We start from the raw sequence: 27,890 nt of genomic DNA on the forward strand, positions 1-27,890 counted from the left end.
AAGCTCCTACCAGGCCCCAGCCCGCAGCCCCACCCCGCTCACGGCTCTGGCCAGGCTGCCCCCGGCTGCTCTCCAGCCTCCTCACCTACGTCCCTCACACTGGCCGTTCCCTCTGCCCGGAATGCTCTTCTCCATTTGTGACTCACTCCCTCACCTTTACTTCAATGTCACCTTCTCAGTGAGGCCGCTCCCACTTGAGTGCACGGGCACGCACGCACACATGCACACGCACTCGCTCGCTCCTGCTCTCCCCTTTCCTTTATCCACTTCTTAGGCGTGCAGTCTACCTTTGACGCCGTCTCTGGGGACAGCCCGTCAGTGTGTTTGCTGTTGGGTCCGACCCTGCCCAGAACCAGAGCTGGTGCAGAGCGTGGGTTTGATCTGTCTGCCCAGTGAGGCTGTTGCCTCCGGGATAGCAACCCTATCTTCCAGCCTCATTTAAAATTATTCCTCAAATCAGCTCTGCTTCTGAAGCATCTCGTCACCTTCACTCTGCTTCTAACCTTTGAGACCCGCACGTGGCCAGTGACAGGGTGAGCATTCTGTGTGGATGAGGAGGGACAGCACCACACACTCCCGACCGCATCACTGCAAGAATCCAACGTTCCTTCTCAGTTCACTATAAACCACCCTGTTAAAGGAAACGAACACACAAGAAGCAGGTCTGAGAGGGTGCGAACACCAGCGGGGGAGCCCGCCCCCGTCAGGGCCTCTCCACGTGCTCCGTGGAGAGCGAGGTTAATGGGAGTCAGGGTGCAACTCGGGGTTAAGACTCTCCGAAGAAGTGGTCAAGCAAAGGGGCAACCAGAAGTGAGGACCAGGCCCCGAGCCGGGTGGGAGAGGGGAGGGTCAGGATCCAGGCTGAGGTGGGGCAACCAACAGGCACTGGGGTGGGGTGCAGGCAGGGCACAAGTGGTAGAGCAGCCGGGAGGGGCACGGGTCACAGGCGCCGCTGCTGGAACAGGAGGGGCCGGGCAGGCAGGTCACCAGCGGGGTAGACGAGAGTACCTGGGAGCGTCTCCTCCTCCCGGCCCGTGGACGCCTGTCCTGCCAGCCCACCTGCTTCCCCCGCGGGTGAGGACACTGTCCATCTACCAAAAAGCAAGGGAAAAGCGTCAAGTTACCCAATGAACTCGGCACGGCCCGAGATCCCGCTCGGCCCCAGTTCCTGCTCATTCTCACGTTTGGAGGCGCACGGAACACCTTTGTACTTTAAATCTGTTTTGCATCCATTCTCAATTGTTATAACAGAAATACGTTTTAAAAAATCTGGTACCACATTTAAAGAGTCAGAGATGCCCAGGGTGCTGTGGGCCCCGGCCAAGCACCACTGCTCCTCTAATGGAGCAAAGCAGCTGAGGAGGGCCTGCCCCGGATGCCTGGTACCCACACCTGGGAGGCTCCTCAGTGGGCTTAAGCCGCAGCAAAACTCTTCCCAAGTCTCAGATGAACCTCAAGACCTAGCCATCATCTTAATCATACCTAATGAATTGTGTCCCAGAAATACAGGCTGGCTGATGAAAACATGCAAACTCTTTAAAAGGAAGAGACACTACCACTTCTTCAGCACTTTGTTACTTCTAAGCACTTTCACGTTTATTCACTTAACACGCACTCTTCGTGGGGTTAGGAAGCAGGTGTCATCGTCACCGCTTCATAGAAGAGGAATCAGGCTCAGAGGAGGAAAGCACGCGGCAGGGTCACGGGGCTGGCGATTCCCGGGGACCTGGCGGACTCCCTCCCGGCCTGCTGGCTGCTCGGGGACACGTGCGCTCGTGGAGAGCGGGGGTTACTCCTCCCGAGGGCGCGGCACGTGTAGGCCTCACTTCTCTCTACGGCGCTTGACGTGACTGTACCCTGTGTCCCTTCTACGTAGGAGCAGTAACGGTGCCAGAGCGTTCTCCGCCCCTCTGCGTTCTCCAGAGCCATGGGTGAGTTACTGCACGTTTCACATTTTCATTATTAAGTAATATTAACGTACCATGAGTTTGACATGAACTTGGCAATGCATATAGATTCTTTTTATTCATAATAACTATTAAAACTCTTCTTGGTCTTGGGTGGTTTTCATAACTGTTCAAAACTATAGATATTTGAATGTAAAGAGTAAAAACTGAAACAATGAAAAGACTCTCGTATTTCTGAGCTCACAGGCACCATTAACATCCCCTGGTGGGTCCATCCAGACACATTCTGTGCACATGGAAGGAAAATGCATGTCTTGTTCTGCGCCCGGCATGTTATTCTTCACCATCAGTACATCTTAGATTTTTTTTTTTTTTGAACCAACACATTCGGAGGCACCTCGGCATGAGACTAGAAATACTGTACACTTTTGATTTCAGAGAAGTTAACCAAACTCGTCTCCACACAGGTCTCTGCAAGTTATATCCCCATCAAATTCCTGCGTGCTCTTTCTCCAGCCACTGGATTCACCCTCAAACACTCTGACAAATTGCAAGATGAAAAATATTACCACATCAGTTTAATTGCTTGACACTTTAAAAATGTAACCATCTTGAGTGAGGCTGAGCTCCTTTTTAATTTGTTTACTGAATATCTGTACTTTGGGTGTGGTGGGGAAAGCCCTGCTCAGGGCCTCTGTCCATTAAGAGGATTAGTGATGACTCACCAAGGATGACTCAGGAGTGACCACATTTACACCCTCCCCCACTACCCGCTGTGAGCCCTCACCTAGCTCTTTTTGGGTCTTTTGCTGACACTTTGGATGATGTTCTAAAATCCCTATGCATCGATTAGTCGGCCTGAAGAGCGTGAAGCGCGCGGCTGGCGCCTCTCTGTCCCCTCTGCAAGCCCCACCCCCGGCTCCCTCCTTGTCACCACTGTGAATACTGCTGCTGCCGCCTCGTGAAGGTCTGCCATTCGAGAATCCCGTCCTCGACGTATCCCTGTGCACCATGCTTGTGGGTGCCCCCCATCCTTCCTGTGCCCCTTCACCCCTGAGTCCATTGCGCTGTCCAGAGTCCAGCGCCATCTTCAAGGAGCCCTTTCAGCGAGGGTGCATAAGCATCACTTTTCCCTAGGTCCTCACATGTTTGAAAATGTATTATTGAGAAAATTCTTTCTTTCCTAAAGATTTTGTATACCTTGCTACACTTTTATCTAGCATGCAACCTGCCGTGGAAACACCTGGGGCCAGCCTGATCGCTCTCCCTTATAAACGCTGTAGACATAAAGAGCAAGATGGGTAAAAACTGAGAAAAGGACTTCGTAAAACAAGAGGTCCAAATGGCCAATCAGCACATGAAAAGGTACTCAGTCTCACAGTAATCAAAGATATGCAAATTAAAATCAAAAATAGGTATAAATACACACCCACTACACTGCCTAAAATATAGCAGTCTGACAAACACCCTGCCCAGTGCTGGCAAGGGTGAGGTGCAGTGGGAACTTTTAAACACCTTCCAGTCACTTAGGCTCTTATTTTGTTCTGAAACTCCTACTATACAGGAGAAAAAAATGTATCCACTAATTATGATAGAAAAGTTATGATGCATTCAATCCCAACCAAAGATAACCAAACCATTTTTACAGGTAGAAAAATACTTCAATTGAACAGTGAAAACAAACTTATAACAGTAATGAATAGCTCAGAAGTAAACAAGCGGAGTGTGCACTTGCACAAACATGACATAAGCAAGGCTGACGGTCTGAGCCGGAGGAGGGCGGGGCTTGCCAGGGCTCCCGGCTGGAGGAGAGCGGTCCAGGGGTCACTCTGGAAGGCACATCCTCATTTCTGCACTATTTTCTTCACCAATTTATAAACCTTTTTGAGGCGCATGGTTGTTTTGCACTCCGAGGGCTTTTACAAACAGAGTTCCAGCACAGCAAAGTGTTGTCCCGGCAGGACGGCACCTCCAGATGCATGGAAGCAGACAGCAGAACAACGTGTGGTGAGAGGTGCTGTCTGTGCATCTCTCACGGATGGACACACGCAGGCTGCTGGCTGCTCATCCAGATACGGTGCACAAGGACACTCGTTCCATGTTTTCTGGTGGAAAAGGTCCTATCAAGGAATTGGTGAATGTCCCTCTTTCGAAGCCATAGTGCTACAACACCACTCCGTATAGCTTGTTTACTTCATTTGTTTTTGGGTAAAAAAGTCATTGTATGGAGGGGAAAAAAAGGTGCTGCTCTCTAAAATCTGGTGTCGTTTTGAAGAGCAATGGGAAAAGGTGATTGCCTGAACCGTCATACCATGCGGTAGGTCTGTATTTTGCTGCTGTGAGTACAGACTTTGGGGCATCAGCCAGCAGAGCGGAAGATGTGTATAAGCAAGGGTGTGGCAGTTCCATTCAGGATGCATACCCCACAGTGGCGTGTGCACGCACAGGCCACCAGACACGCGCCAGATTGCAGACTCTGAGAATGATGGGCCATCTTTAATTCTGGTTGCTCTGAAGATTTTCTTTGCTGTAGTTTTCAAGGGTCAAGCAATGATGCCTAGATGTGAAAAGTTACTTTCGCTTATTTGTTTGCTTGCTTCTTTATTTATTCATTTCAGGGTCAGCTGTTTCATGATTCTAGCATGAATATCTTCAATGCTTTGGAAAAATCCATGGCCTTTATATCTTCAAGTATTTTTCTGAAATCTGCCCCCCCCCTTCCTGGGCCACTCATTACACGACATTAGACCTTCTGACTCTGCCCCACAGTCTCTCACATTCTATTTGTATTTTTCTGTTCTCTTTTCTCTTGTGCTTCAACACAGATATACTTCACTGAAGTGCCGCCCAATTCACAAAGCCTGTGTCCAGTCTTCTGTTACAGAGTCCACTGAATTATTCATTTCAGATCCTATATTTTTTAAATTCATAGGATTCTTTTCATAGATTATGATTTCACTTGAAATTCTCTATTTTTCATATATTCTTATATCTATTCTATTTTTTAAGACAATAATCTTCATGACTTTTTTTTTTTTTTGTGGTACATGGGCGTCTCACAGCTGTGGCCTCTCCTGTTGCGGAGCACAGGCTCCAGATGCACAGGCTCAGCGGCCATGGCTCACGGGACCAGCCGCTCCGTGGCATGTGGGATCTTCCCGGACCAAGGCACGAACCTGCGTCCTCTGCATCGGCAGGTGGACTCTCAACCACTGCGCCACCAGGGAAGCCCTCTTCATGACTTTAAAGTTCTTGTCTGGTAGTGCAATTCTATAAGTCATCTGTGGTTTTGTTTCTCATCCGTTTTAGCTCTCGTTTTTGGTCCTGTTTTTAATTTTTCACTAAATACTGGACATTGTGGTTGAAAATAACTTAAGCTCTGGATGTTATCTTGCTCCAAAAAGGAGTCCTCCTTTCTTTCTCGCAAAAAATCAGACAATCAGCTTTGAGATGTAATTGACATATAATAAAATATACATGTGCTGTGTACATGCTGAAATGTTTTACCATGTGTACACGCCCACGGAATCATCGCCACAGCCAGGATAACGGACAGGCACACTCCAGAGCTGTCTGTGGCCGTCTGCAATCCCTCCCTCTCCCCTTTGCAGCAAACACCTTGCCCCAAGGAACCACCGACGTGCTTTCCAGCACTACAGAATTTGCTTTCTCTAAAAGTTTATAAATAGAAGCACACTGGGCACATACTTTTGGCCTGACTGCTTTTACTCAACATAATTCTTTTGAGATTCCTCAATGTCATTGTGCAACCATATACCATAATTTGTGTATTCATTCATTTATGGATGGACACTTGAGATGTTTCCAGTATTTCAGCTATTAAAAACAAATTTCTGCACACATTCTTGTTCAGAGCTTTGTATGGATAAATGCTTTCACTACTCTTGGGTAACCCCTAATAGTGGAATGCCTGGTGGGTGTTTATTGGATTAGCTTCTTGGCTTAATTGCCAAAATGTCTTCCAAAGCACACGTACCGCTTTGCATTCTCTCGAGCAGTATGAGATGGTCTCCATCTCTGCCAGCGTTCAGTAGATGGGCCACACCAAGTCGTGTCTCACTGTGGATTTAATTTGCATGTAGCTAATGACCAATGCTATTGAACTTCTATTCAGGTACTAACTTGCCATCCACGTATTTTCTTTGGTGAAGTGGATGTTCAAATCTTTTGGTCGTTTTTAATTATGTTGTTTGTTTCCTTAGTACTGAATTTTAAGAGTCCCTTATACATTCCAGGTGAATTAGATTTGCAAGTGTTTTCTCTCAGTCTGTGGCTTGTCTTTCCATTTTCTTAACACTGTTTTTTGGAGAGCAGAAAATTTTAATTTTTTTAATTTAAAGAAGTCCAGTTTATAACCTTGTTTCTTTTATGGATAATGCTTTTAATGTCATAACTAAGAAAACTTTGCCTAGTGCAAGGTCACAAAAAATACATCATGTTTTGTTCTTGATGTATAAAATTTTAGATTTCTGATCTACTTTAAGTTAATTTTTATACATGATGGGAGATATGGATCAAAGGTCTTTTTTTCCCTTTTTTTGCGTCTGAATGTATAATTATTCCAGCACCATTTCTTGACAAAACTAGCCCTTTTCCCACTAAATTGCCTTGGCACAGTTGTTGAAAACTAACTGACCATCTATGTGTAAGTTTATTTCTGGACTGTCTATTCTGACCCACTGATCAATTTGTCTGTCTTAACACCAACAACACACTGTCTTGATTACTGTACTTTATAATAAATCATTGAAACCAAGTAGTGTTAGTTGTCAAATTTCTACCAAAAAAAACCTACCTGAATTCTACTTGGGAGTCCACTGAATCCATAGACCAATTTGAGGAGAATTAACATCTTAACGATACTGAGTCTTTGAGCAAAGGTGTAGCTCTCCATTGATTTGTCTTCAATAATTCCATTCAGCAATGTTTTGCTATTAGGTATAATGTTTTATCAATTTCTAATTATTTGTTGATATTATAGAGAAATACAGTTGATTTGTGTATCTTGTATCCTGTAACCCTGCTAAACCCAATTATTCTTGAAGCCTCTTTCTGATGCTATAGGATATTCTACATAGACAAACATGTCGACCAAGAATAAAGATAGTTTTACTTCTTCCCTTCTAATTTCAATGCCTTTTATTTCCTATTGAACTTGCTAGAACCCCCTGGAAAATATTTAATAGAAGAGGTGAGAACATGTTTCCTTGATTTATTCTCGATTGCAGGGGGAAATATTCAATCTTTCACCATTACTGTGGTGTTAGCTGTGGATTTGTCATAGATGTCATTCATTGGAAGCCTCATTCTATTACTAGTTTCCTGAAAGGTTTTGTCTGGAATGGGTGTTACATTTTTATCAAATACTTTTACTGCATACACTGAAATGATACTGTTTTTTTTTTGGTTTTAGTCTGTTAATATGGTGAGTTATATTGATTAATTTTAGAATGTAAAAGATACTTTGAATTCCTCAGATAAACCTCAACTAGTTTTTCTGTATTTTGTATTTGATTTGCTAAAACTTTGTAAAGTTTTCATATATGTTCATGAGGAATATTTGCCCCCAGTTTTCTTTTCTTCTGATGTCTTTGCCTGGCTTTGTTATTAGGGTAATACTGGACTCAGAATGATTTAGGAAGTATTCCCTCCTTCTCAATTTTCTGGAAGAGTTTATATAGAATTAGCATTATTTCTTCTTTAAATATTTAATAAAATTCAGCAGTAAAGCCGTTTGGTCCTGGAGGTTTTTTCTGGACCACAGGAGGTGGTTTACAACAAAAATTCACTTTTTAAATATATATAGAATTAGGATAATCAACCTGTACTTGAGTTAGCTTTGGTACTTTCTCTCAAAAAATATATACATTTCAACTAAGTAATTTAATGTGTTGGTATAGGGCCAATCATAGTATATCCATTTTTTCTTATGTCTGGCTAGAGGTTCATCAATGTTATTGATTTTCTCAAAGAATAATCATTTGCTTTCACTGATTTTCTCCACTGTTGTTTCCAGTTCCATTAATTTCTATTTTGCTTCCAACTATTAATTTCTGTTTTGATTCCTACTATTTCCCTTACTGTGCTTACTTTAATGTGATCTTTTCCTGGTTCCTCAAGGTGGAAGCTAAAGACACTAATTTGAGACATTTCTTCTTTACTAATAATGTGTTTCATACTCTTAAGTTTCCTTTAAGTGCTGCTTTAGTTACACCTCACATATTGTGATATGTGGTGTTTTCATTTTCATTCATTTCAAAATATGCAGTTTTCATTTCTTTTTTGGTTTCTTCTTGACCCATGAGTTATTTAGAAGTGTGTTGTTAAATTTGCAAGTATTTGAGGATTTTTCAGATAGCTTTCTATAACTGACTTCTAGCTTGATTCCGTCATGGTCAGAGAACATACCTGGTGTGACGTGAAATCATTTAAATTTACTTTATGGCTCAGATTGGTTCTATCACAGTAGATATTCTGTGTACACTTCAAACATGACCCTCCTCCTAATTAAACCCTCCTTCAAACACTGCCCCCCCGCCGTGCTTGAATCCTGGCGCAACTGGTCCTGGACAATAAGTTTAGAGGGAGAGGAGGCATGTTTAAACGCGCCTCTATGGTGGTGAAGACAGCGATGACTACGGCCACTGCCGCCTCCCTCTGTCTCAAGTAGCAACTCTTGGGAAAACAGAGACGAGGAAGGTCATTCATCAGGGTTTCCAGGGGATGGGTGATGGGTGGACAGAGTAGAAATGCACTGGGAAAACTGTGTATCCCAAGGGGATATGAGGGAAAATATGACCTCTTCCATAAACGTTGGACTTCCAGAGAAAATATGAAAACCAGGTCCATTTGGCCTGGAGGAAGGCTTGGTTGTGTTCCAACATCTAGGGTTTGCACCTGTCTTGATTTAGCTAATATTTGGAGACTAACGCAAATCTTAAATGGAAAACCTATTTCTTAACCTAAAGAGTTCAAGCCACTTATGAAGCCAAGTGAAAGGGAAGGGAAGGGGATTCTGGGGCAATTCACACCAGTTTCTACTGCTGAGTGAGAACGCCCACCTGATACGTTAAACATACTCAACTCTCTCCTGTACTAAACAGGACCGACAGTACTGAACTGGACTGTCCTATTTCCCTCAAACATAACAACTAAACTCAGATATGTTTTACCAGAGGAAATGAATATAGCTGAATTTGCCATCTAAAATAGTCCACGTGATGACATGACCTAAGAACTGAATGGTGATCCTAAGAGTCCTCGGGGTTCACCCCACGCTTGACCACGTCCCTGTGTCATCTCTGACGGTGGGCCATCCACACGGCCCCTCAGCGCCTCGGCCCACAAAGAGCTCACCACCCACGCCTTTCACCATCCGCCTCGGAAATGCTTACAGTGTTTCCTCACCCTGAGCCTCAACCTCCCCCTTTCCTCATCCTCACCCTAAGCCTAAGCCTGGGTCCCTCGGTTTCCACCACGGGCTCCAATTACACTGCATTCAGCCCCAGAGCCCCGCTGTCTCCCTGCTCTCGGCCCTGCCACCCCTCCCCCCACACACCCAAGCCCTCCAGGGTCAGAGCCACAGGCTCAGAGCCTGGAACCGGGACACTAACGCTTCACAGGACCCGGTGTGCTGGCCACTCCCAGGTCTCACCGCTCTGCTCTGCCTGGCACAGCGGGTGGATCTGCACCAACAGTGGTTGTTATCACAGCCACACTCTTAGGGACATTGCCCCCTCCCTTGTCAGGGACAACGCGCTGCTCAGGAAGTGCTCAGGACTGACGTCTCCTCTTTAGCCGCCAGCCACACCGCACGGCTAATTGAGTTCGCAGTCAACCTGAATCTCTGCACCTTCGCTGAATACTCACCACGTGCTCCAAATAAAATTGCAGTGAATTCACTGACCACGTCACCTAGGGCACCCTGTGTGGAATTATTACTTAGCCCAGCGTCCTGGCCTCAAAATATATCATGTGTTGGACACGGACATGGGAAAAGATTAATGTTACAAAATCCAAAGCCTGGTTCAAGGCGACAAGAGCAGCAGTGTCATGAGGGCAGCAACACAAACCCCGGACGGCACAAGAGCAGAGAATGAGCCCTCTGAGTGGCGTGGGAGGGCAGCGCGGGCACCTTTTACTCCCCACCACCCCAATTTCTAATGAATCAAGCAAAGAAATCAGGACAACAAACACACGCACACACGGGGAGGCCTTTCTGCCAGCTCTAAGATGACAGCACGGGTGGCTGGGAGTTTTGAGGCCCCTCTGAAGCCCTTCTAGAAGGGCAGTGTGTGTGGAGGCTGGGGGTGGGGAGATATGTGTCCCAGCCAAATGGGGTGCTACGCAGGATCCAGAGGCCACAGAGCCTCCTCTCAACACTCTACAGGCTGCTGGTTCCCAAAGTGATGTGAGGCCCAGCCCAAGGGAACTGTCACCCAGCTCAAAGTCCAAGCACCCAAGAGAGGATGCAGGTGAGCGATGAGGGGCTTGCAGGATATGGCCATACACCTTGGGGCACAGGTGAGACAGGCTGACTGACTTCTCCTTCAGGGAGGAGCAAACGGAAAAACACTGAAGCCATGAAAAAAATTCTGCCCATAAAGAAAACACAAAAACACAGCAGGAAGTAGAAGAAGAACACAGGTTCAGAAATATGTACAAAAAGAAACATAAGTGATTTTAGTCAGCAGCCTGTCACATGCTTTCAGAAGAAGAAAACAAAAACTCATGAAACAAGAGATCAAAAAATTGTAAGATGGCATTCTAAAAAGCAAGGGCAATAAGAATATCAAGAAACAAAGTTATAATAGACTTTAAAATAGCTTTAGACAAAGTAAATTCTAGACAAGCTGTAGAGAAGTATAGGGCTTTGGGACCCGAATGAGAACTTTCAGCCAGAGGGGAAGCAGCGCCAGGCCGACCGCATTTCCCTGGGCACTCGCATTTTCTAGCACTTTCAAGAAGTTACCGAAATCCTCCAAATGCCAGTTCCCTCTCTGCCGACACAAATACAGCAGCTGCCAGGGTGGTGGTTATGGGATTAGAGTTGCCCGCCCCGAGGCGCTCCCTGGGGGACCCACAACCAGCCCTGCACACAGGGGGCTGTGCCCTCGCCTGGGCCGTTGGGTGGGGAGCACCTGTGGCATCACCCGCACCCCAGGCACGGGTGTGGGAGGACCAGAGCCTACCCCAAGGAGACGGTGGAAACACAGACCCACAGGGTTCAAATCACAGACTAAACGCAGAGGGCCGTGTGGGAAAGGCCTTGCCGCCCCGGGGCCCCGACACCTCGCGGGGCCTCATGAAGGAGGGAGGAGATGGCAGGGCCCGCAGGACAGCTTCTGGAACAGGCCACGCCCGCTGCATCCTGCGGATTCGCGCTCGCCCCCCAGGGCGGCCGCGGTGGCAGAGCCCAGCCACGCTGGTGGGGACGGGGCACTCCTGCCTGCCCCTCTCCGCTGGGCAGTGAAACTACCAGCTTCTCAGCCACCAGCACGTGAAGCGGGAGTGTCTGAGCAGCCCGCACTGTCTCCTCTGCTAAACAGACTTAAATCCCCACAACTTACAAAGAAAAGTGGAGCTGATATATTTTACTAAATCAAGCTGAATTACCAGGAAACTATCACACAAGAATGTGATAATGATATACTGGAAAATGTGAATAAATCTCCCTTCAAATGTATCTGCTTTGCACCGTCGGAAAGCATGATTATGCCCCACAGTCTGAAGCTAAGTAACGAGCATTCTGCTAATGATTTTCACTGCGTAACTGAAATGCCTTCAGCAATTTACTGTGAGTAAAAGCGAAGTCAAGCAACAATATTCTAAAAGTGAACATCTCCACCCGCAGGAACCTCCATCTCAAGGAAGCGTTTCTGCCGCGGAGCACGAGGCCAGCCCAGGGTGGGTGGGGGAGACAGGGAGCCCCCTGAGCCCTGCACCTCATTGAAGCCTCTGGCGGGGACGCAGCTGTTCTGTGCAGTTGCTGACTTGGGTTTAACCTGAGCAATTTCCCCTGTTTATGTGTGTTATCCTCCTAATATTTTAAGCTATTGTTTCTACCAACTTCTGTTTCAGGAACATAAGTTTTCTTAAGAAAAAATCTGATCACGTCATTTCCACCCACCAAAGGCTCGTGCTAATCCAAGGGTGCAGCTGCTGCTGGGAGGGTCTCCTGGGCCCAGCCTGGCTCCCTTGCCCTCAGCCCGCACGGCATCCCAGCAGCCCTGGAGTGGTCACATGGGCTGTCGGCTCACACAGCTGCGTCCACCTGGAGTATGCACCCCACCTCTCACCACCCCAAAGAGCCGGACCTATGCTGGACAGCACCGCATGCCATCCCAGCCCCCAGCAAAATGAGCTGGCGTCGGACTGAGCCTTCAAGAGAGAGCAGTAATTAAGATGGTTCCTCCAACGAGGCGGGCACAGGCCGCTCCCAGGGTTGGCAGAGACTCCAGGGCAGGGGCCATTCTGGATCAGGGTTGGGGGCGTGCGGGAGAAGTGTGCGCATGCCAGGGACACACGTAGATCTCCACACAGATTGCTGTCTTATTTTACATACAAGATACGAACACACGCTTATTTCCGGTTGGCATCTGGAAACCTGTTTAAATCTCTAACGCTCATCAACTCACTTAATGCACATAAAATGTGCACGCTAAATGTTTCTCCTAATTTTTCTTTTAAAAAGGAATCTTAGCAGATGACAGAGGTTGCTTTGGCTGCATGAGTAGCAGCTCCCTGAGTCCTGGCACCAGCCCCTGCAGAGGTCAAGGTCACTCAGTACACATGGGGAAGCTGGGATTCATACGGAGGGAACTGGCCAAGGTTAACTGCCAACTAGACAGAAGCTACTCCGCTCCCCCAGTCAGCAGTGCCCTGGATTCTCCCAGCATTCATCTCAACCAACACCTGGGCCGAGTGCCAAAGCCTGGGCCAGCCTCGAGGACACAGGCACACCGGTGGCACCCGACGCTTCCGGGAGGGGCAGGGCCACACGGGGCTGCTCTTCCACAAGGGCTCAGGAGAGACCCGTGGGTTCTACTGGGAGCTGTTCCTGTGACGAAGTGGCCGGGAGCGGGGAAGGAGCCGCAACGAAGGCACCTTCTGGGCCAGGTTCTGGGCCAGGCATCTGCCTGCAGCCTGGTCCCTCCCCACAGCCCCAGGGGGCTGGCAGATGACCCTCAACTTGGAGAGACTGAGCAGGTCGCTCCAACCACACGGGGCCGGTGCAGAGGCCCCATTCAACCACTGCTGGCCCACCGGCAGGCAGGGCTGACCCAGCCACGACGAGCTCAGAGTGAGTCAGTGCGGGAGAAACACCAGCAAAGAGGCCACAGGCACCTCCAGAGCAGGTCACCCCGGGCAGTGGCCCGAGGCCTCTCTCCAGCAGGAGGAAGGCCCTCACCCAGCCCAAGTCCTTGGCCTCCTCGGGGAGCTGCCAGGACAGGCCGGCGCTGGGCCTGCTGTGCCCACGTCCCCATAGTTCCCTGGGCTGGGCCCTGCTCGCGGCTCCTTGTGTGCAGGGCACGTGCACGGAGGGGGAGGAGGTGCTCCAGGCAGGCCAGGCCGTGCCCACGGGGAGCAGGAGTTGACGCCCTGCCCAGCGCGCCCTGGGCCGGTGCCACCCTCCCTGCCTGTGCAGAGCGAGCCTCTGGGCCCGGAGCAGCCACAGGGCTCACCTCCACCCCCAGCCCCTCCTTCCCGGGGCACCGCATCTCTGGCTCAGCCCCAGCCTGCGCCCGGGAAGCTCGCATCTGTCTCCACGCTTGCGATCATCACTTAGCAAACACAGAACGACGACACCGCGCTCCCTCACCAGGATGTGGCAAAGAGAAGCGGACATTTTAAAGCTCACTTTTCTGTTCTATGACTGTTTAAAAGCACCCTCAGGGTGGCTGACTCCATGCCGTGCCCCACCCCCAGGCACTAACCACATCTGCCTGTCCCCGCCCAGAAAACTCTCTGAGGGCTCCCATCTGCCGGGTACGTCCAGCAGAAGCTGCCCCGTGAATGCCTGCACCCCGCGAAGCCAGGCTTCTGAGAGGGGCTTCGGCAGCAAGCTGAACTGGAACAGAAACAGGGTCGGGACACTCTGCAGCCCACACACAGGGGGAGACTAGGGGACAGCCAGCTGCTTCTGCTCAGCACCGTCATCGCTGTGAAAGTGTATCACAGAAACGATGATTTCAAGAAGAAAAAAGCAGGGGGTGGGGCCTAGAGCTAGTTTCACAGTCATAAAGCTATTTCTCTTCAGTGATTTTAACGGTGAAGGCCATGTACAGCATTAGACACATTATATGATTAGAAGCTAAGCTGACTGGTTGTTTGATGCAGACGAAATCAAGCCTAATGAGCAAATCCTGAACGAGGTAGGACCGGACCCCCAGGAACCAGTGACCAGATGAAGGCTTCCAGGAGCACGACAAATGGAGAAGAGCGCGCGTCCTCTGAGAAGCCCTTGGGGAGAAGAACAAGGTCGTGTGTTGGATGGATGTGCAGAGCTTGTGACCCACAGCAGCCCAGGAAAAGCAAACCACCCGCCCGGGGCTGACGGCACTGAGGTCCGGGGTCAAGTGCCCACGCGGGAAGCTGTGAGAGCTCCTGAGCACCAGGTCGCCAGGGCCACTGCAGCCACGCCGTCCACATCTGGGACCACCCCTCCTTCTGATCCTCGGCTCTGACAGGCCCTCAAGCAAACACTCTCTGCAGTTAATCCTGCCTCCTTCTACCTGGTCATCTTCCAAGGACTCTGCAGAGAGAGTTCAGGGGAAGAACAGGAAGGAGAGCAGACATGAAATTCGCATGCAGACAGCCCTCGATCGAGGCTCTCCCCACGACCACGGGCACCACAGTGCCCACACTGAAGGGCCTGTGTCCCCCTTGCCCGGAGCCTCGGCAGCGGGGAGCTGTGGCCGAAACTGTGCCCAGAGCCCCGCACAGGGCCAGGGCGTGATCAGAGCACGGTGAGAAGTGAATGAATATTGAATAAATAAATCATCATCCAATATGTCATCCAACCCAGAAATAAGGAAATGCGATTTCACTCCACGACGGGAACTGCAAAATGTGCCTTAAATAATAGAAATGCCCTTGCTATTTGTATCTTGTCTCTGGCAATACCATGGGTGAGAGGGAGAAAAGATTCAGCACCCGCTGCAGCACTGTCTGCCCAAGAGTGACCCGCTTGGAAACTTCAAAGAACAGTGTGTCAGACTCAACAACGCAAGAAAGAAAGTCAGACACATACTGTTTTATAAATGAAATTACGTAGACAAAAGCCTATAACCAAAGACAAGATGATGAAAACAACCACAACACCTATAAGACATGAAAAGCCCAGGCTCGTGCCATCGTGCTGAAGGTCTGTGACTGGTCTGCTCTACGAGGGCCACGTGGAGATGGACCTGCAGACCATGAGGACACGGGAGAGTTTCCTCAGCGAGAGGGAGGGGGTTTCAGATGTGTCCACAGAGTCTCCCTGAAAAAAGTAGACAACAGTGTCCCTCCCACCCCAGAAGGGATGGCACAGAAGGGACACTGTGACATCCAAGGCGAGGATGTGGCTTCCTCCTCATTCCCCCTCTTGGATCACTCGCTTCGGGGGAGTGGACCAGAGGCCAGAAGGACAGTAGCCACCCTCGGGAGAGGTCCGGAGCTGAGGGGCTGAGGAGTCCTGCCCGAGGCCACACGACAAGGCCAGCTTGGGAGGAGCTGCTCCAGCGCAGCCGACCTTCGGGTGACACAGCAAGGCCATCATCTGCACCCTCATGACAGACCCAGAGCCAGAACCACCAGCTAGGTGCCCCCTAAGTTCCGGAGCCACAAAAACCCTGAGATAATACATATTTGTTGTTTTAAGCCACTCAGTTGTGGGCTATTTGATACACAGCAACAGAAAACAACACAGAAAGAAAGCAGAGGAGGGAAACTCTATGGAGAAATGACTGTTCCGAGAGTTCCACGGAGGAGTCAGATGGCGAAGCAGACACAACCGTGAGCAGGAGCCAGGAGATGCGGTCAGGGAGTCTGCCTGCACAGCAACTTCCCGCCAGGGCAGCGGTGGTGCCCATTCCACACAGGCCAAAGAGGAGAGAGGCAGGATGTTCTGGGACAAGCCACACCTGGCCACACACCCCTCAACTTCTTACCAGACTCACCAGAGACAGGCATTCTCAAAATGCAAAACTCATCAGCCAACAAAGAAACAATATTTGAAGAAAACCAATGTGATGAAAGAGAGACACCAAGCTCAAAATAAGAGTGGTCATCTGAGAAATCACCAAGCAAACAATAAGCACTAATGTCTATGTTCAAGGCGATGGATACATTCCCTATAGGAGAAAGAAACAAGTAGACACCCTGAGAGGGAAAAATATTGTCAAAATAAAAACCTATGGACACATACTGTGTAAATAGACACAGCTTCAGAATGAAGCAGAAAGAAGATGAAGCCAAGGAACTTTCCAGAATGCAGAGTGAAAGGAAAAAGAGAAAGTGTGAAAGATATGAAGAAGAGGTCCTTAAATCCCAGAAAGAATGAACATAGAGGACCCAAAGAACAATATTCTGATTAAATTTAGAAAAATCCAAGGATGAGGAGTGAGCTCTAAAGCTCCACCATGGCAACACCCAATGCTAAGACAGTGGAGCTTTGAGGGAACATTCTTTCAGTGCAATTCATTAAAGCATGGAGCCCATTAATATTTATAGAAGGTTTGGTATATATGGATTTATGTGCCATTTTTTTGTTGTGTTTTCTACTTTCCTTATGTTTCTTGTAAGTCTCCTTTATCTTTTAGATTCTTCCCTCCACTACTTTATACATGTTTTTCTTTTTACTTCTTACCCTAAAAATGATCACATAAATCCCTAACTTATCAAAGTCTGATATCTTCACACTCCACCCAAGCAAGCCCCGGACCTTAAAACCCTGTAACTCCACTCCCTCCCCACTGACGTTCCTGAATTTCAGTTCAACTCTTTGTTGTTAAGCCCAGCAGACATTTGCCTCATTGCTTTAAACATTTAATGTGTGTTTGGATTAACTGAAACACACAACTTTCTCTGTTTTTAACTTCTTAAATCTCGTAACTACCATATAGGCAAACGTTCTTTCTTCTTGATATGAATCCTTTAGAAATGCTTTTAATGAAGGCCTATAGTATCAAGCTCTCTCAGCTTCTGTTTCTATGAAATGTGTTTATTTTGTCCTCATTCCTGAACAACGTATTCACGAAGTACAGGATGCTGGGGGATTTCTTTTCTCCCACCACATGGAAGATCCAACCATTTTCCTGTCTCCATTGGTGCAGTTAAAAGTCAACTGATGGCCTTAATGTTCCTTCTTCAAACAATTTCTTTTCTCTACGTTAAGACCTTTTACTTGTCTTTGGTATTCTAGAGGTTCAGCATGATTTGCCGAGACACAGATTTCTCTTCATTTCACCTGACTGGTATTTGTTAGGCTTTTTGAAACTATACAATGGTGGCTTTCATCAATTCTGTAAAACTGTTAGCCATTAGCTCCTCAAATACTACCTCTACCCCACTCCTCTCTCTTCTCCTTCTCAACACCAGTGAATTCGTTATGGCTTTTTAATCTCTCTCTAAGTCTTTTATCCTCTCTTTCACTGTTTATATTGCTTTGTCTCTCTGGGCTCCCTTCTGGATAATTACTATAGGTTACAGCAAAAGACCATAGACAAATGGTGAATTTGGAAAAGAAGTTAAGTGACATGAAGTATAGAGGAAGAAAGTCTGACAAGATGTAATTGGGGTCCTTGAAGAAGACTAAAATGTGGTAGAAGTTAATATCAGATAAATAACATGAAATGTTAAAGGAAGCTGCTCCAGTAGAAGGATGATGACATCAAACAGAAACTTGGATCCACACAAAGAAGTGAAGAGTCTCATAACAGTGAAAGAAATTGAATTCACAGTTTAAAACTTTCCAACAAAGAAAACTCCACACTCAAATGTCTTTAATGGAAAATTCTAATAACAATTAAGAAATAGAGAACATGGATTCTACACAAACTCCTCCGGAAAATAAGAAAGGAGGGAACACTTCCCCACTCATTTTATGAGGTCAAAATTACATGAACAACAAAACCACAAAAAGCCATTTCAAGGAAAGAAAGCTACACTCCCAAATACCTCATGAATATACATGCAAGCATCCTTAATAAAATCCCTTTCACATAATACATCATAACTAGGTAGGATTTGACCCAGTAATGTTAGTTCAACATTTGAAAATCAAACACTGTAATTTACCATTTATATAGATTAAAAATGAAAACCATTATTTCAATAGAAAAAGCATTTGACAAAATTCAACAAGCATTTCATGATAAAAATTCTTAACACATTCCTAAACCTGATAAAAGGCATCTATGAAAACCTACAGCCATCATCACACTTAATGGTGAAAAACTGAATGCTGTTCCCCCAGGATCAGAAACAAAGCAAGGATGTCCATCCTCACCATCTCTAACCAACATCATATTGGAGATCCTAAGTAAGTGCAATAAAGGAAGTAAAAGAAATAAAGAGTATATGGATTGGAATCTGTAAAAAAAAAAAATAGTGCTAATAAACAAGTTCAATAAGGCAAGATATAAGATCAATGTACAAAATTCAGCTGTATTTATATACACTAGCAAGAAAAATTCAAAATGAAATTAAGAAAACAATTACATTCATAATAGCATGAAAAATAATAAAACACTTAGGAATAAGTTTAACAAAAATGTGAGACTTGTACCATGAAAACTAAAAAAAAATATCACTGAAATAAGTTACAGGAGACCTAAATAAATGTAAAGACGTCCTCTGTTCCAGGACTGAAAGAATTCATATTTTTAACAAGGCACCACTCCCAAATTTATCTACAAATTCAAGATAATCATTGTCAAATATCTATCTGCCCTTTTTTACATAAACGGGCAAGCTGATCCTAACAATGATATGGAATTAAAAAACAAAAAAACAGAATATCCAAATACCCAAAACAATCTTGAAAAAGAAGAACAAAGTCAAAGGACTCACCTTTGCCAATTTCAAAACCTACTACAAATTTATGGAAGTCGAGATTGTGTAGTACTAGCATAATGATATACGTATAGATAATGGCTTCGAATTGAGAGTCTAGAAATAAATCCATACATCTGTGATCAAGTGAATTTCAACTAGGTTGCTAAGACCATTTACTGGAGGAAGGAATAGTTTTTTCAACAAATGGTGCTGGGACAGCTGGACATCCACATGCAAGAGAATGAATTTGGACTCTTGATTTACACCATATACAAAAATTAACTCATAATGGATCAGAAACCTAAATGTCAGAGCTAAAACTATAAAGCTCTTAGAAGAAAATAGGGCAAAAGCTTCATAACATTGGATTTGGCAAGTTTTTAAAACACAAGTAACCAAAGAAAAAATACATAATTGGACTTCATAAAATTTTAAAACTTTTGTGTACCAAAGCACACCACCAAGAAAGTGAAAAGCCAATCCAAAGAATGGGGGAAAAATTATATCAATTATATATCTAAAGGTCTAGTATTCAGAATTTATAAATCAACAATAAAAAAGACATCCCGATTAAAAAGTAGAAAAGGAATTTGAATAGACACTTCTCCAAAGAAGATATACAAATGGCCAATAAGCACATGAGAAGATGCTTAACATCACTAGTTATTAGAAAAATGTTAATCAATACCACAATGAGATACCACTTCCTACCCTCTAGAATGCCTAGAACCAAACAACTGGAAAAAAGCAAGTGAAACAGAGAAATTGGAACACTGAAACATTGCTGGTGGGAATGTAAAATGGTGTAGCCACATTGGAAAATAGTTCGGCATTTCTTCAAAAAGTTAAACATAGAGTTACCATATGATTCCACAATTCCACTCCTACATATAAACCCAATAAATTAAAACATATATTCATACAAAAAATTATACGTAAATATTCATAATAGCCAAAAGGTGGAAATAACTCAAATATCCATCAACTGATGAATAAATAAAGAAAATGTGCTGCATCCATACAATGGAGTATTATTTAGCCCCAAAAAGGAATACAGTACTAAAAGATGCTACATTATACACAGACCTTGAAAATATTATGCTAAGTGAAAAAGCCAGACACAAAAGGTGGTATATTATATGGTTCCATTTATATGAAATGTCCAGAATGGGCAAATTCATAGAGACAGAAAGTAGATTAGTGGTTGCCAGGGGCGGGGAGGAAGGAATGAATATGGAATGACTATTAATGGGTATGTCGTCACACTTTCCTTTAAGGGTGATGACGACGATATAGAACTAGATAGTGGTGATGGATGCACAAGCTAAAGAACAGACTGAAAACCACTGAACTTTACACTTTAAAATGGTGACTGCCATGATATATGAATTTTATCTCAAAAATAAAACAAACAAAAAAGATGCCAGTTTTCCTCAAATGGATCTCTAGATCCAATACAATTCCAATCAAAATCCCAGCAGTCTTTTGTGTAGAAATTGACAAACTGATTCTAAAATTTATATGGAAAAGCAAAGGACTTAGAATAGGAAAAGAGATGACATGATACTATGCACAGAAAATCCTAAAGACACTACCAGAAAACTACTAGAGCTCATCAATGAATTTGGTAAAGTTGCAGGATACAAAATTAACATACAGAAATCTGTTGCATTTCTACACGCTAACAATGAAAGATCAGAAAGAGAAATTAAGAAAACAATCCCATTTACCATCACATCAAAAAGAATAAAATACCTAGGAATAAACCTATGTAAGAAGGTATAAAAAGAATGAAATAATGCCATTTGCAGCAACATGGATGGACCTAGAGATTATTATCCTAAGTGAAGTAGTCAGAGAAAGACAAATATCTTATGATATCTCTTATATGTGGAATCTAAAAAAAATGACACAAATGAACTTATATACAAAACAGAAATAGACCTACAGACTTAAAAAACAAACATGGCTACCAAAGGGGAAAGGGGCAGGATGGATAAATTAGGAGTTTGGGATTATCATACACCCACTGCTATATACAAAATAGATAACCAACAAGGACCTACTGTACAGCACAGAGGACTATACTCAGTATTTTATAATAACATATAAAGGAAAAGAATCTGAAAAAATAGATATATATGTATGTATAACTGAATCACACCTGAGACTAACACAACATTGTAAACCAACTATACTCCAGTTTAAAAAAAAAAAAAAAAAAACCCCAACAATTTTGAAAAAGAAAACTAACATTGGAGGACTCATCCTACTTGATTTCGAGGCTTACTGGAATATGCTGCAGTAACCAAAATACTGCAGTATTGGTGAGAGAAGAGGCGAATAAAGCAATTAAACAGAACACAAAGTTCAGAAATAGATCCACCCATATATCGTCGACTGACGAAGAAGAAAAGACAACAGAGAAAACAACAGTCCTTAACAAACCATGCTAAAAGAAATGTACGTCCACAGGGGAGAAAAGAAACTATATCATGCACCATATTAAAAAAAATAGCTCAAAATGGATCAGAGGGGAAAAAAGTAAAACCCAATACTATACAATTTCCAGGAAAAAAATAGGAAGTAATTTTTGTGACCTTGAGGAAGGCACAGAATTTTTGGCTAGGACATAGAGCACTAACCATAAAAGAAAAAAATTTGACAAATTTTACTTTATCAAGGTTAAACACTGCTGTTTTGAAAGACATTGTTCAGAAAATAAACACTCAAGCCACACTTCGGGAGAAAATATTTGGAAAAGATGTACCTCATAAATGACTGGTATCTAGAGTATGCAACAGACCCTCACAACTCAATAATAATAACATAATTAGCACAAAATTTTTAATAGGCAAAATATTTGAACAGACATTTCACCAAAGAAGACACACAGATGGCAAAGAAACATAGGAAAAATATTCAATATCATCTGTCATCAAAAAATGTGAATGAAAACTATGAGATACCACTATACACCCACTAGAAAGAATAAGATTTTAAAAACTGATGTCGAGAGCTAACATTTCAAGAGCAAATGCTTGTGGGAATGCCAAATAGTGCAGTAACTTAGGAAAACAACTCTGGCGTTTCTTACAAAGTTAAACACACACTTCTTGTATGACCTAGAAAAGCCACTCTTAGGTATTTACCTATTAAAAACGAGGACGTACATCCACATAAAGGCCTATGTGAGAAAGTTTACAGCAGGTTTATTCATGATCCCTGAAACTGTAAATCTTCAAATGTCCATCAAGCAGTGGATGGATAAAAAAATTGTGGTACATTCATTAAATGTGACAACAACAATATGGATGCATCTCAAAAGCATTATGGGTAAGCAGAAAAAAAACAAACTCAAAAAGCTACATACCGTGATTCCATTTATAGAATATTCTGAGGAAGTAAAATTGGGGATACAATAAACAGATCAGTGTTTGGGGCTTGAGGTGAAGGGAGAAGGTGCATGAGGGAATTTGAGGGTGGGGAAAATATTCTATATTATGATTGTGTTGATAGCTAATATCTGCATATGTTTGTCAAAACTCATAAAATTGTATCCCTAAAAAAAGTGAATTTTATACTACATAAATTATACCTCAATAAACTTGATGTGAAAATAAAAAAATAAGATGACTCCCATTAAGGATAAACATAAAGAAATCTATACCTAGATACACCATGGCGAAACTATATAACAGCAAAGACAGAGAAGATCTTAAAAGTAACCAGTTTCAAAAATTCCTTAAATGAGTATCATTTAGATTAAAAGGTAGCTTCTCCACAGCCACGGAAGCCAAGGACAGCAGAATATTATGGTTGCCAACTCCAAGAAAGTAACTTTCCACCCAGAAAGTTAAGAAATATCTTTCTTAAATATCTTTTAAGAATTAAAGTGAAAGATAATTTTAAAGTTATTTCAAGACATTTTTGTTTTATTTTCTTTCAGCTAAGAGTGGGAACTGTTACCAGCTGCTCTGTTACTGAATTTTCAGCCCCTACTAAAGCCTGAACTAGGATCCATGGCAAGTTCCATCTATGCCTTTAGGGCACTGAGAGATATCATGCTCAACATAAAACTCATGAGGATTTTCAAGCTGTAACAAGAGAAAAAATGAAAATTAAAAAAAATGCTACTGAAAACTTAAAATAATTTCTAGGAGTCATAAATAGAGACACTGGCAGATTTTGGTAGATTTGCAAGCCGAAATTAAACAACCATAGAGAAGAAAATAAGGCAGTGAAAAAATAATCACACAAAAAAAACAACAAAAAAAACCCCCTCCCACTGGCAAGGATCCAACAAGTAAGTCAACACACTAGACTTCCAGAACAGAACTGAAAAGATTTGTTGGTTTTTCAACATTAATTTTTTACTGGATACTTGAACTATTCCTACGATACCCCTTTTCATTATGGCAATATCATATATGTATTTAACAAGGCAAAGATATATCACTACTCTTGAACATGTAAACAAAGTTTTTTCTAAAGAAGAGTATGTTGCATGCCAATTTTTCCCATTAGAACTGATTTTCATTTTTGAAAGCAATCTTAGGCAAAACAACTTCAGAATGACTTATTAAATAAAATATGTTCTGAACATTAAAAATAAAACATAAAAGGAAAATAAAGAAGGTTTTCAGTTTAAAATTGTTTTCTACTAACACTCTCACCATGATGCACTTTAGAAGCAGCAGCATCTAAAGAACAAGAAGAAATGAAGAGCAAAGACAGTGGTGGGGCGTGAGCACATCTAAACGGACAGTGACGGTGTAATATAAAGAGGGTTGCATGGCGTTAAATATATAACAACAGAGAATGAAAATAACATGTGAGTCAGGAGAGGATAACCAAAGATAACGTATTTTAAGATTCTTGTATCATTTGGGATATGGTTAAAGATACTGATTAACTTTAAACATTGATAAATCAAGTACACATGTAAGACAAACATGAAAATAAGAGAAGCCAAGATTATACAGTGAAGGAGAAAACTGTTGAGGAAAAAAATAATCTGTCAATCAGAAATGTGAAGAGTAAAAATAAACATTAAAAAGTTGAGCTAAACAGAAAGCCCAAATTAAGATTGTAGGAAGGAGTCCAAATCTATAAGTAATTAAAGTACATGAAAGTAAACTAAACTCTCCAATCTGTAAAAGACAAAGATGGTCAGAGAGGAAAAAAAAATCCACTGGATACCATCTTGAAAGATACAGCTAAAACATACAAAGAGTCTGAAAGAAGGAGGAAGAAAAATATATACTGGGCAAATATATCAGAGAAAATTTACTTTAAGGCAAAGATGCAAGACCAGATATAGACCACACCACGTACAGATAAAAGGGCTCAATTTATTAGTAAGATATTACAACAGTTCCAGACGTGCATGTACCCTCCAAGAAAGTGTCAACATTTTATACAAAGCAGAAATGAACAGAAATATAAGAAAAAGACAAACTTACAATCATACTGGCAGATTCAAACACAACTCTCACAGTGATTGATGTATCAGTTAGAGAAAAATATTTAAAAGGATAGAAAAAATTTAAACAAGATTTCCAAGCTTCATCCAGTGGACATACATAGATCTTATACTCCAAACCAGCGGAATATGTTCTACTTTGAAGCACAGAACATTTCTGATGCTTGATCACACATGAGCCATCCTCCATGCACGTGAAAGACGATGAACACAGAGACCACCTTGTCAACAATGCAGTGAACCAAGAAATTAAAATATTGAAAAATATTGTATATATAAATAACAATGTATATATGTATATATGTATATATATATATATATATATATATATATATATATATTTTTTTTTTTTTTTTGGCGATACGCGGGCCTCTCACTGTTGTGGCCTCTCCCGTTGCGGAGCACAGGCTCCGGACGCGCAGGCTCAGTGGCCATGGCTCATGGGCCCAGCCGCTCCGCGGCATGTGGGATCTTCCCGGAACAGGGCACGAACACGTGTCCCCTGCATTGGCAGGCGGACTCTCAACCACTGCGCCACCAGGGAAGCCCAACAATGTATATTTTTAACATAATATATATATATTTTAACAAAGTAATTCAAAATTTTATTGATTATACTCCATTTAAAGTTATAAGATAATGGCTGTATTTCCCTATGCTGTACAATACATCCTTGTTGCTTATCTATTTTTTTTTAACTTTTTATTTTATATTGGAGTATAGGTGATTAACAATGTTATGTTAGTTTCAGGTGTACAGCAAGGTGATTCAGTTATACATATACATGTACCTATTCTTTTTCAAATTCTTTTCCCATTTAGGTTGTTACATAATATTGAGCAGAGTCCCCTGTGCTATACAGTAGGTCCTTGTTGGTTATCCATTTTAAATACAGCAGTGTGTACATGTCAATCCCAAACTCCCTAACTATCTCTCCCCCACGCCCTTCCTCCCTGGTAACCATAAATTCCTTCTCTAAGTCTATGAGTCTCTTTCTGTTTTGTAAATAGGTTCATTTGTGTCATTTAATGTTATTAACATATTTTTAAAACTCCATGTGTTTGGAATTGAGAAACACTTGTTAATAACTCATAAGTCAAAAAAGAAGTCATAGTAGAAACATAAAATTCAGGATTATAAAAGTACTATATATCTTATTTTGTGCGCTGCAACAAGCTGTACTTAGAAAGAAATGTTTAATTTTAAATGCTTACCTATATGAAAAGAATGCTGAATATCAATGAGCAAAAATCGAATATAAATTAGGAAAAGTATAGCAAAATGAGCCCCAAAAAGCAAAAGGAAGGAAATAAGAACAGAAGTTAATAAAATAAATATCCTGTAGAAAAAAAATACTGAAAAGTTTTTAAAAAACAAAAAATGAAACTACACAAGTACTAAGATAAAATATGAGTGATTTTCTCTTTAATTTGAGTGTAGGAAACGGCTATCCAGCTATGACTAAAAACCCCAGATGCAATAAAGGATAGATAAATTGAACTTTATAAAAAATAAAAATATTTGGCACGGCAAAATTGCCATGAGAAAATATTTATGACAAATAAATGGAAAAAAATATCTGCAATATATATCGCCATATTCTTCACAATGTCAATATCAGAAAATTGACAGGAAGGCTGTGAAAATGTTCCAGATTAAAGGAGACTAAAGACTCCAGACAACCAAGTACAAGTGGATCCAAGACCAGACCCTGGACTGGATCTGGACTGGATTTGGACTGGAAGGAAGCCGCACTGCCAGAAGGCACTGAACCCACAGAAGATACTGGAGCATGGTCTGAGGGTCAAAGCCTGGTACCTGACTGCATAAGAGAACATCCCACTCTTGGCAAACAGCAGCCCCTGTGCTCTAAACCCAAACGCCACTGCCAGACTCCTTGGAGACCAGCATCTCAGCAGCATTCCAGGCTCTGTCTCCTTAATCTTCAAATTTTGTTTCTTTACTAACTCCCTTTCAGGTTTTAAACATATTCAAATAGCTCCTGTTAAAAAACAAGCAGACAACTCTCCCCTAGACCCATGTTTTCAGAGTCAGATATTTAAACAGCCACCCCCACATGCTCCCTCTCCAGTGACCCTGGCATCCTCTGGCAGCACTGAGCTGAGTTTCCCTCTCAGGCACGCCAAATCCAGTGGACATCTTCAGTCCTCACCTTACCATACTTTCTTCCCTCTCAACCTGGAAAAAAGAAATACGTTTTGCCATTCTCTGACATAAATCCTACTAATGTTTTCTTAGGTCAGTCTCCCAAGGCAATAGAAATAAAAACAAAAATAAACAAATAGGACCTAATCAAACTTTCAAGCTTTTGCACAGCAAAGGAAACCACAAACAAAATGAAAACACAATCTACAGACTGAGAGAATATATTTGCAAATGATGCGAGACAAGGGCTTAAATTCCAAATATACAAACAGCTCATACAACTCAACAACAACAAAAAAACAACCCAATCAAAAAATGGGCAGAAGACCTAGAGAGACAATTCTCCAAAGAAGAAATACAAATAGCCAATAGGCACATGAAAAGATGCTCAACATCTCTAATTATAGGGGTAATATAAATCAAAACTACAATGAGGTACCACCTCACACCAGTCAAAATGGCTATCATTAAATACTCTACAAATAACAAATGCTGGAGAGGATGCTGAGAAAACGGAACCCTCCTACCCTGTTGGTGGAAATGTAAGTTGGTACAGCCACTCTGGAAAACAGTATGGAGATTCCTCAGAAAACAAAAAATAGAATTACCATATGATCCAGCAATCCCACTCCTGGGCACATATCCAGACAAAACTCTAATTCAAAAAGATACATATACCCCAATGTTCACAGCAGCATTACTCACAATAGCCAAGACATGGAAACAACCTAAATGTCCATTGACAGATGAATGGATAAAGAAGATGTGGTACATATATACAATGGAACACTACTCAGCCATAAAAAAGAACGAAATAATGCCATTTGCAGCAACATGGATGCAACTAGAGATTATTATACTGAGTAAAGTAAGTCAGAAAGAGAAAGACGAATACCATATGCTATCACTTATATGTGGAATCTGAAATATTACACAAATGAACCTATCTATGAAACAGAAACAGACTCACAGACATAGAGAACAGACTTGTGGCTGCCAAGGGGGAAGGGACTGGGGAGGGATGGAGTGGGAAATTGGGGTTAGTAGATGTAAGCTATTATATATGGAATGAATAAACAAAAAGGTCCTGCTGTATGGCACGGAGAACTGTATTCAATATCCTATGATAAACTGTAATGGAAAAGAATATTTAAAAAATAATGTATATATATATATATGTATAACTGAGTCACTTTGCTATACAGCAGAAATTAACACAACATTGTAAATCAACTATACTTCAATTAAAAAAAAAACTTCACTGATAGAGA

The 27,890-nt window shown here is 42.9% G+C and overlaps 1 protein-coding gene across 9 annotated transcripts in view; it reads right to left on the reverse strand.

The window, feature by feature from the left end:
* Positions 1 to 27,890, reverse strand: part of PCBP3 (poly(rC) binding protein 3) — a 211,537-nt gene that overhangs the window by 92,958 nt on the left and 90,689 nt on the right. The window contains exon 1 of one of the 9 annotated variants that reach the window (XM_060100332.1): positions 504 to 521. The exons of the other annotated variants lie outside the window; for them this stretch is intronic. The gene's annotated coding sequence lies outside the window, so the exon portion shown is untranslated. Of the gene's footprint in view, positions 1 to 503; positions 522 to 27,890 lie in introns of those variants that run through there. 9 annotated transcript variants of the gene reach the window in all.

Source organism: Mesoplodon densirostris, chromosome 5 (genome assembly GCF_025265405.1).
Source record: "Mesoplodon densirostris isolate mMesDen1 chromosome 5, mMesDen1 primary haplotype, whole genome shotgun sequence".
Lineage (NCBI taxonomy): Eukaryota > Metazoa > Chordata > Mammalia > Artiodactyla > Ziphiidae > Mesoplodon > Mesoplodon densirostris.